This window comes from Halyomorpha halys, unplaced genomic scaffold, assembly GCF_000696795.3.
Source record: "Halyomorpha halys isolate HHAL.00 unplaced genomic scaffold, Hhal_1.1 Scaffold394.1, whole genome shotgun sequence".
In the NCBI taxonomy this organism is placed as follows: domain Eukaryota; kingdom Metazoa; phylum Arthropoda; class Insecta; order Hemiptera; family Pentatomidae; genus Halyomorpha; species Halyomorpha halys.
In genome coordinates this window covers 786,437-797,699 of record NW_027107850.1, presented here as the reverse complement: position 1 = coordinate 797,699, position 11,263 = coordinate 786,437, and the positions used below count along the sequence as shown (strand labels likewise).

Here is an 11,263-nt window from a genome sequence, read left to right as displayed (position 1 = left end):
TAAAAGTAACAGATATAGAAAATAATAAATATAAAAAGTAATAAATGTATAAAAAAAACAACAACTATCTTGACCGTTCTACTTGGATAGTGCCCCTAAAATATTTTATAACTAATGTTGAAATGAATGAACCATTTTGATTTCCCACTAGTTTGGCCATTTTCTGACTAATACTAGTTTTTCCGTTCTTCTGGATATATATATATATATATAACAGGTAATACTTAATAGGTTTGAATGTTTTGAAAGGGTTGAAAATAATAATCAAAGATATTTTTTAAAATTATTATTAACCCCTAACTGGTTATCTCTGACATATGGAAGGGTTTATCAAGAGATAAATGACCTGTTCTAACCATGGTGGGGATTCACGTTTTTATTCCGTGGGGCCACCACGAAATAAAGTCAATCCTCCATTCGGATTCTCACAGGCGCTGTTGCAGTCGAGTGGTTGCTAAGGTTTTAAAGCCTTAACTCCCGCCACTGCAAACAGGATCTAAACAATAACATTAAGAAAATAAAGGTAGATAGTGCTTATACTTCGCATTTGCAAAATTAGATACTCAGTTCACCTCTCCTTACTACTATTATACTATTATACTTCCCCCTGATGATACGAGTATATATACAAGCGAAACGCGGTCGATTTCATCAAGGGAAGAACTCTTTAAGTTTTTAGAAAATAAAGTAATACATCGAATATTGAACCGAATACCCAACTAGAGAATTTCTAGACAATTTTTGGGGATAAATAACGGACGACTATAAGATTTGAATATTGATGGATTTCTGAGGAAGGAGGTTTTTGGAAAGGAATTATTGATGTTATAGGGGTTCACGAAAATTGCTCTATTACTAAGTTACTTTTTATTATTAAACCAAATTTAATTATTCACTTAATAGATTTGCACTAAACTTTCCAAAACTTAATAATGTTATGTAATATAAAACACGAAACATACTTTACAGAGATATATTACCTTCTACTTTTTCTTATCCTTTCCTCCTCTCTTAAGCTGTGTATCATTCATCATGCTTTCATTCATCACTTCTATCCCTTCTTTTCAAGGTCTTTAACTCCTTCCTTTCACTATGAAGATTAGAATGGAATAATTTATCCGATTATATACAAAACAAATTTCAAAGTAATAAAATGATTTAAAAATTTAACGCTAATAAATATTTGGTCGTGGTTCTTGAATTATCAAAATTTAAAATACCATTATAAAGGCCCATGCAAAATTTTTCTGTGTCCTACCGCCCCCTTTCCAGTAAAAATTTTACTAAGTACCCCCTGGAAATTAATTGGCACAGCTATTAATTGGAAATACATATGTATAAATGTTTCTACCTTTTTTGTATAATACATCAAAGAAAGGTGTAAATTAGAAACATTGAACTTTGAAATTATGAAACAATTGAACTCAGAATAGAATGTAATAAAAAAAATAAATAAAACATTCGAAATCATCTTAATGAGTAGGATGGACCGGATGTGCTGCTTCCAATTTAGTAATCCTCGGCTCTATTCTCGTCAGCTGTAATATTGTTGTTGATATTAACAACTTGTAGTTATTCATCGCCCTCCAAATGCAACTGTGGCCACCACCGCCCCCTGATTCGCTGTAGCGCCCACTTCGGGAACCACTGTCCAAGAGTAATGTTTGGAATGACAGAGAAATTATTGACTCTTTCTTTTTTACTAAAGAACTAAACAAAATGATCATCAATCATTCTTATAACCTTACCGTACTTAGGGTCCAATTGAGACCTTCCATTCAATGACCCTCGACTTTAACTTCCACAAATTTAAGGACCTCGCTCTTTTTTTCTTTTTATTTACTATCAGAAGTCATCTTATATTTTATGATATGACAAGTGGTTTTATTTTATTTGTTTTATCATTATTTTATATATTTTGTTAATTATGGCTGTTTATTTGTATATTTTTAAATTCATTGTATTATTTTATTTTATGACATCTTGTAATTTCATCTCTATTTCGTAACTTACTCTAAGGCTCTAAAGCCTAATTTTGAGGCCTGTAAATTATTCTAAAGGGATCAAAACCCGAATAAATAAACATTATTATTATTATTATACATATAGTATATGGTAAGGGAAAATATTGGGTCTTGAAAAAATTCGAATTCTAGTTTTCGACAGAAATATATGTTTTTGAGGTCCTCTGAGTCTAAATATTCTAATTTAACAAAATGGTCTGTGGGTGTTTCGATATGCTGTATATGCCTGAGATGTTAGAGCAATATTTTCTATGAAATCGACAGACCACAAGTGCTACTTTATAGAATCGATTTTTCAGCTTTTCTTCTATTTTCCCGAAAGAAACTCTAACAATCGATTTTGATTTAACTCGGTTTTCCAACGTACAGTTGTATGGTATTTAATGTCAGATAGGTCTTATCCCCATTGTAATAGTCTGACAGGGCTTAAATACGTATTTAAAAAAAAAATCTTCTTCTAAAATACTTCTAATTTTGTTTATTTTATAAAAAACAACAGATTTTTACAACAGCAAATTTAACAGAATCGGCGATGTAAGAGGAGGATATGTGAAGCAAATGAGAGAGGAAACAAAGAAATTAAAAATAACAGACAAGGACTGCCTAGAGAACAGTATGGAAAAAAATTGAAATAAATAAATGTTCTTGCGGAAAAATGAGAGTTAAAAGTAGTGATATTCGCGTGCTCTTGAAGGGCCGTTCCATGAAAAAAAAAGTTTGAACTTTAAGTAAAAATTAGCCATAGACAAATACAAAATATTAAGGAATTTTATGAATAACCAAATGAAAAAAGAAAAGCATCAGAATGGGAAAGCCCAGACCACCCGAACTTTCCCGATTGAAGCTTAGTTATCTTTGTTAAAGTGTTGTAATTTTGGCTGGAATAAAATTTATATTCATTATTCCATTTTGAAAATAATAAAATACGAATTTTTTTAGCAAAATAAGAATAAAAATTTTAAGATTTTTTTTTGTAAAATCACAAAAATAGAGATAACTTCAACACGAGCCCATTAATGTAAACACAATTTGGGGACGTATGTAGAATGGTAAGTAAATGTGTGTTGCGCTCGCCAGAATAAATATATATATATATATATATATATATATATATATAATCCCGAAGAACAATATTCAATTATCGACTACGCCTCACGAGGACAGGCTGCCCAATATCCCTACAACTCAGAAGAAGAAAGAAGAGATGGAAAAGCTACATTTCCCTGGAGGCTGAGACAGATCCCCAGGGAGCTATCCAATCAATATGGGACTCCAGTTTCTTGGAGAAGATACACTCAATGGATCTACTCAATGGGAGGATTTCATTCAGCACGGATCTCACTGTCCCTGGCCTAGATATGCGAGATCTTCCTGCCCTAGTTAAAGTGAGCTTCTGCTTATTGTTTCTCAATGTACAATTTATCTATACCCACTTAAAATATATACATAATTGAACAACAAATGAATACTTATTCAACAATTTTTTTCTTGAGTAAACTGTATTTTTAAATCAAGTAACTGAATCAATGCAAATTACAATTTTTATGAATGACTATTATGATTGCTTTTACCATTGCTCAAAAATGTGCCAAATTATAAAATCTACTAAAAAATAAAACGAATAATAATTTTTAAAAAATCTGATCTCGGGTCACGATTTAAATGATTAATTGAATCAAAATATTAATTTAATTAAAACAAAAAATTTTCTTTGATCCTTTTAATCTCAACTATGTTTTTATAATCTCCGACGTTTCGGTCCTTACGAATGAACAAGACAATATAAAATTCTAATTCTAATAATTCTCTATTATAGGGTTTACTAATTATAACTTTAACTATTTTATTGGTTAAATTCAATTAAAATCTATTAAAAAAATCAAATAAGATTCTAAAGGCTTAAGCACCATTAATCTGAGATTTCGAGTAAGATTAATACGTAGTGAATTAGTAATTGTCAATAAAAAAAAATTGTCAATAAGATCGTAAAAAATAAATTGATTAAAAATTTAAAAATGTTAGATACAAGTTTAATTTTTTGATATAAAGAAATGTATGTATGAATAAGGATGGTTTCTTGTATTATGTTAATTTAGAAATAAAAAATAAAAAGATATTAATTAAATTCATTACAAATTTAGGATAATCTACCAACATAGTTATGACAAAACAAGGATCCAAAGAAAACAACATTGGTACAACACGTTTGTCAAAATAAACATGTTTTTGATTTTAAGAATGATAAAGTGATTCAAAAAAAAATATTTTTAAACCAATTTATATTTCAGAGAATATTAATTTATTTAACAATATTGTAATACTAATATAGTAGTACATACACTATTATTTAAAAAAATTATGTAGTCTATGGATTAATATGTAGTTGATTAGTAATTGTCAATAAAATGTTTCTACACTTTAGGTCCTTATTGAATTTTAAAATAATTTTTTTTTTTGCTTTTTCAGGATCCTCTATTTCATAGTTTTATAATCTCAAACTTAATTTTTTTTATTTGGCTTAAAAGTATTTCTTATGTGATATTTTTCATTAAAATAGAATAAACATAACTTTATTTAATAAATCATAATATTAGTTCATTCATTACCCATCCCGACAATCCTCCACGGAGGTTGAAGCGGCAGTGGCGCAGAGACCTATTGTAAATAATGATATTGGAGTTCTGGCAATGGCCATATTCTCCACTCAAGTGCTGAGCGTCTGCGGCAATCGCTCTCACTCATCCACCACTGGCTTTTAATACCAGTGACGCGGTTAGAGAGAAGCCCTGGTTCTTCCCTCCACATGTGGGGAGGGGGGGGGAGAGCTGAATTTGGAGTTCCCCAGGCTGAATGTAAATAGGAATGATTGTGTTTAAAGTATTATTATTTTTTCAGTTTTGTTTAGTTTTTTTCCTCCTCTTCTAATTCTAGTTTTGTTAAAATTTAATTTATATATTTGTGAATATGGTATGAATAAGCTCTATTATCTATATTACCATTATCTAAAAATATTACAAAAAAATAAATAAAATAATAAACATTGTTCGAAAAAAAATTAAAATATTTTTACTGTTTTCTCTTTACAGTGAGTTTAAAAACAAACTGTAAATCTTAGGTGTGAAATAACTATCTTCCGTGGAATTCTTCTCACCGAAGCCTTGAAACGATAACTTGAACCCTAACCCCTACCAAATCGGGCATGTCATAAAGCGATTCGCTATATCACGAAGAAACAATTCCATTTCGTCAAAGGATGAAAAAAAAAAAAAAAGGAAGACGAAAATGAAAGCCGAAAAAGGACGAGGTTGCACAATATAGCGAAGAGAGCGGAGAGAGTGAAGCATTAGCCTAATAAATAGCTGTAATACTACGGCTATTAGCCTAAGCACAGCTATCAGCTAATAGTCAGTTATTGCTTTGTGTGTGGCGGCAGGTGAGGGCATCTCTCTTATTATTTGGCTAATGCCACAATGCACAAGGCCTTTACTATGCAACTATTGCACAATGCTATAGCCACAGCTCCCGGCATTGTCTTGCATCATGGATCTAGAGCGATTTATCTTTATAGCGTTGTAATAAATAATAGTTATCAAAATTAGAAAGTTATCATAGATTATTTAGCAACAATTAAGTACAATTTCTGGACGAACCAATGTAGAGGAATACAAAACTCTCAAGTTTATGATGGAAAGTTCGTTTATGATGATCTTTTTTAGTTATACCAAAAATATCCATACCGTTACACACTTTTTTATTATCTTTAAACTAAAGAATCTTATTCAGATTTGACAGCCAAACACTGAAGGGTGTTATGCCTTGGTCAAATTTTATCATTATTCAATAACCTACTTTTATCACAGTTTCACTCATAATAATTATTTATAGTTTACGATGTCTATTTCACTTAATTACTGTATGCCAAACTAATAATAAAATTTGATCTAGGCACAATAGCCTGCAATAGAGTGATAACCATTCTTTGGCTGTGATAATGTGAAGATCCTTGAGAATGGCCCGAATGGCTGAAACGTAGGAGTTTAGAGATAATAAAAAAGTGTGAGAATATGTGGATTTGTTATAACTAATAACCAAACCTGTCACAAATGACATAATTCATAAGGTAATTTTTTTTTAATGAATAGGTACAAAGGTCGCCATTGTATTTTTAAACTTGAAATATATTAGGACCGACATGTAAACACTAACAATTGAATGGATACTGACAGGCTATAGGCAATTAATGCCTCTCTCATATTTGGAAATTTTATATGATAAAAAAAACCCTGAAATATTTTATTACTTACATAAAACAAACATATACCTATATATTTAAAGAATTTGATTTATTTATTTTTTATTGTACTTAAATAATCAGTCTATTATCGAATAATTTATTGTGCCTTAATTATTACTATTATATAGCTTCTATCAACTAGTATAGAAAATATCAGTATGCAACATAAGTATGCATAAAGAAACTTCATCATTACTGCGGATTGCCAAATACAAATTTTAAAAAAACACAAAAAATTATATATTAATTTAATATATGAATTGGGATTAATGTTATAATTTTTTAATTATTGGTTTTGCCCAAGTGTAACACTAAAAAAAAAATCTTGCTAGAAACCAAGATGAAGGAGACCTTTAATATTTATGCCATACACGGGTTGTAAAATGTTTGTTATCCTGATATATTCGTTAAAACAGTCTGGGCCCAATGAAATCAGAAGTCTTTAATTTTTTGTTCTCTTTTCGACCGCTAAATAAGACACAATTTATTCCAAGACAATTACACCGGGAAGAACAGTGATCGGCGGTGGACATAAAGTTCAACCCTTGTTACGGTGAAGCTTCGGGTCGTAAAGTGTTGGGAGAGCATCCTCTTGTTAGGCCAATGTCTTACCGTATGTCCGTCTGGAAGGGAGACTAAGTGGACCGGTCAAGCGAATAATGAAGAGGGGAAGAAATAAAATATAAACCTGACTTATTGTTTAGTAATTTTCTTAAAAAATATAAATGATAAAATAAATTGTATAATATAGCTAAATGGATATAATAGGAAAAAAAAGTACAAATTATGGTATGGAAAAAATAAAAATACATGTATCAGGATTAAACTTATTTTTTCTTTACCCATGTTTATCCTTGCTTTAAAAAAAAAACAAGCTCCCAATCCATCATTACTATATTCATAAGAATGGAACAGTTTATTTCCAATAAGTCCATACTATTTTTTAAATTAAAAAAATACTAGTATATTCAAATTTGTTTTAAATTAAGAATAAACTAAACCACTCTCAAACGAGAATAAATAAAATTTAAGCTTATATTGTGAACTGGGATCCAAGATGGCAGTGTTCAAGACAGCTTTTAAAAATAAAAAGACTAAAAAACAAAAAAAAAGCTGTTGAAGGTAGGTTCAAGTTTCAAATGTGAATGTAGAAAGGAAGAAAAGTGTTTTATAAAAGGTTTAAATCTAGGAAAAAATTATTTAGAAAAGGTTATGTAAGTAGGAAATCTAATTTTAAAAAACAAAATTTTATAATGTTATTATGATATTATTTTAATGATTAATTTATTTAAAGATGGGACAAAGGAAATTAGCCTGCATTTTTAAGATTTGAAAAAGGAAATTACATCAATATGAAGGTAGGGCCAAAGAAATCAGGGTGTACTTTGAAGTAAATAATGAAATTGTAAATAAAAAAAACTGTTTTTAGGTATCCTTGAGAATGACCTGAGGGTCGAAACGTTGGAAAAGTTGTAAAGAATTATGTTGAGAGAAAAAAGGGATCAAATTTGTTTTAAATTAAGAATAAACTAAACCACTCTCAAACAAGAATAAATAAAATTAATCAAATACTAGTATAATCACGTCGACTTATCGATTTCTTTGTAAAAATATTTTTTTTTTATAGAAAATAAAACGTAATGTGAACCTCTACAACAGTCCATGAAGGGTAGGATGTTCAGTACTTTGTAAGTAAGTACTGTTTTTTTGGAACAACGGTTATATAAGATTTTTTTTTTCAAGATCACGCTCAACCACCAGATTTCCCCCCAACTAAGGGTACCCACTTTATGAGGCTGGGTTGACTCTAGAAGAGCATTAAAACCCACAGTGTCGACTCACGGCTAAAAATAATAAATAATTATCTGTTAAAGCCGGATTCGAACCCGGGTCACAGCATTAATACACACTAAGATTTTATAAGATAGATTATTCACGTTGATTATTATATACCACCTGCTGAGTCCCTAAAGGATATATGCAGGGACCACTACTGTTTGTCGTTTTTACGGCATACGTGACCTCCCTCATGCATCAAGCAGCAGTGAAAGCGGCCTATGTCGATGAAATCGGAATCAAAGCCTCCAGTATGAATGCTAAGCAAGTTCTTGGCCATGCCCAGACTGCTTCTGCCACTACTGTAGCAGCAATAGTCATGTTCTTCCAAGAGGGCAAGAGAAGCAAACTCCCATTGGTTGATCTCAAAAGTGACGGCAGAAGAATCCTATCTATCCTTGGCATATATCCACAATATACACTTGAAATGATACTGGACAGGCATATTATCTTCTCAACTACCCTGAAGCTTTTTCTATGAAAGTTTTTCCATCACATGCCAATCGCTTATTTCAGGAAATGCCGTTTCGCTGCGACCAAGTTTAGAAATCTTACTGTTCATGTACTCATCAGAATTTTCTCTAATGAAAATAGAGATATTAGATTTTTTAGGGTAAAGTACTACTTACCAGTTCTGTAGCTATTCATTTTCCACGATCATTTTCACGACCTGAAAAATAATACCAATATTATAGTAAATATTTTATAATTAATAATTTAAAGATTCAATATATGCATTGAAATTAAGATTTGATTGTTTTAGCTCGTATTAAAAGTGAAATGTTTCTAAATTTAATTTTTTTTGTTTTAATTTGACAAAATTCACTGCAGCAAAAATATCTAATCCCTTTTAGGCTTACTCTATAGTGAAGTGTCATTATTGTTTTTTATAAACACAATTAGTGTGTATGTCGCTAAATCTTAAAATTAGCTTTTTATTTCTTCTGACAAGGTCATTAAAGGATTATGATGTGGAAGAATTTTCATTGTGTTCAAAACCAAATAATAAATAAAAAAATTATTATAGTATAACAAAAGACTCCATAGATAGTAAATATCAATCTGGATTGGTGTATGATTAATTTCCTAATAAGCAGAGAAACGCATGTCTCATAACAATTCAGGTGCTGACGCTCATTAACTTCATAAGGTACTAATTTACCAATTTTCTTTAGGTGTCGAGAAACTGTCAATACATTTATCAGTTGTTCTGCATGCCCTTCAACTGTTTGGCAAGGATTGTCTTACTCTGTAAGCCTATGTTCATCTACATGAATTGCTGGCTGGTTATCCAAATCTGTGTCACTAGCCAAACAATATTGGAACCGCTGGTGAATGGACCGTACGTTACAACACCCCCCTCGAACGCTGAGCTAATGGTTTTTAGAAGTTTAAACTCATAAAAAAAATTACTCGAAAATCGCTTCTTTTCATGGTGGTATTTGATGGCATACTAAGCAATACGCAAAAGAGAAGATTGATTGTTCATTATAATCTGTAAATATTGTAGTAAACAAAAAAATTCAACAAATCCCACTTTGAATTTCTGAAAGTAGGGAAAGGAAAATTAAGGACTTTGCTTAAGGATGCCCCCTCAAAGGAATTTTTAATGGGACTTGGAAATGTTGTGCTCGAATGAAAACATATGGAAAGAGAGTTGTTCATAGATATATTGGCCTGTACAGGTAAAAAAAAAAAGAACAAGCACATTTTAAGAAGGCAATACTACTTTCTACAAAGAAACGTGAGTGAGTAGAACTTCACCACACTCAGGCAAGAGAGGCAGCAGTGGCGCCAAGATGAGAATAAAAGAACAGGAGAGAAACCCGTCTTTCAACGTAACATCGAATAGAACATCACTCCAAGTAACCTATAATCCCTTCCATTATTCCATGTAAACGTATCAATAGCCAAACTTAATTTAAATTCAAACCAAAATGTTGTAACCCTTTTGGCAAAACAAACTATTGATTAAGTGTTTCATAACCATTAAAAAAATTTATTTCTTTTTGTTCATTATAATTATAATTATTTCAAATACAGTTCACTCCAGAGATACCAGCAATTATAAGTAATTCAGATAATGATGAAATCCCGCAATGATGAAATCCGGGGAATACCTGAATTATACATTTATTTATTTGCTTAATTTTTAGGTGCCATATACAACTACAGGGTTGTATTCTGGATTTCGTGGTTACATTTCTTGGTACAGGTTGTTCTCCTTCAGGAACTTAAACAATTTATTCCAATTTTCTGGCAGTAAGGCTTGACGTTGTCCCCGGAGGCCAAAAGACGTTCTTGATGATTCCCGCGAACAGTGTTCCAGTATATGCTCCATCGTCAGGGTACATTTACAAATATAACATGTCGGTGAAGGATTTCATTCAAGAAGGTGCTTGTGTGTTAATCTTGTATGTCCGATCCTGAGTCGGGTTATGATGCATTGTTCACGGCGATTTTCGATGATAGGCGGTAGAGGTTGAGTATTAACTTCATTTTATTTGTTTCAGGTGCCTTGGACCCAAAACAGCGCCATGCTTCCTTGCATTGGGTCAGAACCGATTTATGGTAATCATACAGCGCCAAGTTACAATCAGGCACTGGAAATAGGGAGCATGCTTCTTTGGCAGCTGTGTCAGCCAGTTCGTTTCCCGTTATACCTGCATGACTGGGGACCCACAGGAAATTAATTTTTTGATTAAAGTTATGATGGAAAAAACAATGGGGTTGTGCGAAATTTGAAAATTTTGAATAGCCTTGAGGCTCGAGTATGAATGAACAGATCACAATGGAGGAGCCATTTACTTCATGTGTTAGCGTTAATGATAAATAGATTGCATATAACTCGGAGGAAAACACTGAGAATGTGGGGGGAAGACTGTAGCGGATGGAATGAATTATACAGATTAGATTAGATTTTTATTCAGGGCGATCAACTTCTAGGATGTTACACCCTTTTTACTTTATTTATCTTCTTGTCTTTAACATTTGATAGTTGAACGTAGACTATTTCCTTTTTACACTGGTCGATATTGGTGGATTATATTTTAGTATAAAGTTGAGTTTCTTTCAGAAATTTTATTATTTTGTCTATGGATTCTGCTGA

At 31.4% G+C, this 11,263-nt stretch overlaps 1 long non-coding RNA gene across 2 annotated transcripts in view; it reads right to left on the bottom strand.

Annotated features, from left to right (window-relative positions):
* Positions 1-11,263, bottom strand: part of LOC106682189 (uncharacterized) — a 704,551-nt gene that overhangs the window by 160,071 nt on the left and 533,217 nt on the right. For both annotated transcript variants that reach the window (XR_010843124.1, XR_001343380.3), the window contains one exon: positions 8,784-8,824. This is a non-coding gene — a long non-coding RNA (uncharacterized lncRNA). The remainder of the gene's footprint in view (positions 1-8,783; positions 8,825-11,263) is intronic.